Here is a 3,098-nt window from a genome sequence, read left to right on the forward strand (position 1 = left end):
ATTGAGAACTCTAGGCATTCATTCCAGAGGCCAGAGAAGAGCCTGGAGCTGCAAGGAGGAGAGCTAGGTACTTGGGAGCAATTGCTAGTTGGACTTTTCAGTTGGAAAATTATGAACCTTTTAATTCCCTAATTTTTATTGAAGGAAAATGACTCTTTAGAAAGCTATATTCATAAAGTAGATGGTTTTTTGTGCCTATATTTTCATGTCTATTTCTCCCCCACTCCTACAACCTCTAAGCACTAGGAGAGCCAGGATTGTATCTATCTATCTGCAGAGTCTAGAATAAAGCCCACCCACACTAAGTGTTCAATAAAATTTTGAATGGAGGATGCTTAAAACACTCTTCTGCCTACATTTTTCTGAACCTTAAAGTCTCAGCTAAATATCAACTCTCCAGGAAGTCTCTGATAACCCAAAGCTGGATTCGTCTCCATGTGCTCCCTGTACCTTCCCCAACACACCAGCTTGCACACATGGTATTGAAATTGCCTATTTACTTGTCTTTTTTCTGGGCTTCCACTAGACTATAAACTCTGTGATAACAGAACTGTCTTATTCATCATTGTATCCTTGGTGCCTAGCACAGTGTATGGTGCACAGTGGGTATTTAGTAAATGCATGAAAAATACATAAATAAATGAATGGACCAATGCTTTGAAGGTAGATGCAGGAGGATTTGGTGGCCATTGGATATGAGAGGTGAAGGAGAGAGTAAAGTCAAGAAATTCTGAAAACTGGAGGAAATGACATTGGTTGTTAATTAAATGGAGACTTCAGCGGGGAAGACAGTGAGGCTGTAGACGAAGATAATGAGTTAAAGTGGCCCATTTGACAGCCTAATCTAATTACTGATATCTCTTACTAGAGGTAGCTGTGAGTTCCCAAAATCTTTTGGTGACCTGGGATTTGGCCTTTCTTTTTTTTCTTCTTTTGTTTTGTTTTGTTTTGTTTCTTAAATGGTAAGTATGAAGAAGCTTAAGTTAGAGTACAAGAAAATTGAGATAATTATTTTCTTAAATAAGCACATTGCTGTTATGCCATATTGGATCAGAGTAATTGCACATGTACCCTGCAGACAGACATTCACACCAGCTGCCTCCCACCTCTACATAACAGACTTAAGAATTGGAAACTTTCCCACAAAAAATATCATAATTGGCTCAAAGCACACAGCCAGCCAGCCAGTTGCTGTTCTTGTTCATTGTGTGAGCCACCTCCTTCCCATTCAAACTGAAACAAAATGAAAAGGAAGGAGAAGTTGGTTCATTTCTTCCAAGCTCAACCTTGCTAATCTATTTTTAGCCTTAGTCAAAAGTTCTGATTTATTGCTACCAAAAAAAAAAAATTAAAATCAAAATGTTAAAAGCAAAATTTAGGTGGGGTTAAAGGATTCTACTTCCTACTTCCATACAATATGTGGAATTTCACAGGAATCCTGCTGTTCTAACCATTTTATCTTTCCCTTTTTCCCACCCTTTCTGAAGGGGAAAGAATGAGAGAGAAAAGGGGAAGGAGGGAGAAAGATGGCACATTGTGACAGAAAACACACCCCTCAGATGCTTCCAGAAGGAAAAATAATGAGCTCTAGGAATCAGAGGAAGCCACTATGCTCTGTATAACTACACGGGGCTTCTCTTTCTGTAATTTCCCTGATCAACTCATGTGCTCCAAATTAAACTTCAAGAAAATTGTACCTCTACCCAAGTTTTCCTTCCCCCAGACTTCATCACCCACTCCATCACTCAGGTCTTTGCAAAATTAAATAAAGCACAGCAACAAATCAAAGTCATCAAAGGTAAACAACCTACACCCTTGAGAAAAGGGACAAGTTGATCATCAGGGCTGGATGGGAATAAGTGGTCTTTGTTTCAATATTCTTGTTCTGTTTGGGCAGGGGGGTATGTTTATTTCTTGCTTGATATTTGTGCCCATCTCCTGAACTCTTGGGGTTAAGTAAGTCTTTTGGGCTAGAGTTGGCCTGAACAATGTATGTTATCTCTATGTATCATTTCTTCTGGAAATAGCCTCTCCTATACTTATAGATTTACTTTAAAAAATAATGATAATTGTGATTATATAGAACTTGGACAAAAATGAATTACTAATGCAAATAATAATATCAATTATTAAATGCCATAGATCTTTTCTCCCATTAGACTATTCCCAAGTATCAATATTTTTCTCAAATATGTACCTCAAAATCTCTTTTCAGGCCTTTAGTTTGACTTTAACATTATTTCCATATTGTACAAAAGTAGCCATATAAAACCGGGCTCCCCAACCCCTGGGCTGCAAACTGGTACTGGTCCATGGGCCGTTAGGAACCAGGCCACATAGCAGGAGGTGAGCAGTGGGCAAGCAAGCGAAGCTTTATCTGTATTTGCAGCCGCTCCCCAAGACTAGCATCACTACTTCAGCTCCACCTCAGATCATCAGGCACTAGATTCTCATAGGAGCACTGGTCCCTGGTGCCAAAAAGGTTGGGAACCGCTGACATAAAAGGTCAGAATTCCATTCTTGGTGACCCCTGAACTTGGTACTTACTCCAACCTTGGTGCCTTCTTTGCTTATACCACTCAGCATCAACATTGTCCTGGACCCCAATAATCTAAATAGGACGCTCCTTTCAAGAGGTAGATCAAGTATAATGTTTCCCAAGACAGACTTCCGTGGATTCATACTATTCAGTATACTCCCTTGTTTCCTTCACACCTTTGTGGGCTCACCACCTGGCTACACCAGTGTTTTCCAAATTGTGGGTCATACTCTCTTGGCAGGTTGTAAAATCAGTTCAGAGGGCTTCTAGTAGCATTTTTTGAAAACAGGAAGAGAATAGAAAATATCACAATGCATTCCGTAGATATGAGTATTGTTTTGTAAAACATACATATTATTTTGTAAAATTTAGTTTACACACACACAAATATATTTATTGAGTCATGATGTAAAATTCAAGTCTTGTAGGTGTTAGTCAAAAGAAGAAAGAAAAAAAATCTCAAAACCACTTTCTATACCATGCCGTAAAGTATTTTATTTATATAGGCTGTTTTTCCATGGTCTTCTCACCTCAAGGGGAGCATTTTATCTCCCCAAGT

Source organism: Pteropus vampyrus, unplaced genomic scaffold, assembly GCF_000151845.1.
Source record: "Pteropus vampyrus isolate Shadow unplaced genomic scaffold, Pvam_2.0 Scaffold24, whole genome shotgun sequence".
Lineage (NCBI taxonomy): Eukaryota > Metazoa > Chordata > Mammalia > Chiroptera > Pteropodidae > Pteropus > Pteropus vampyrus.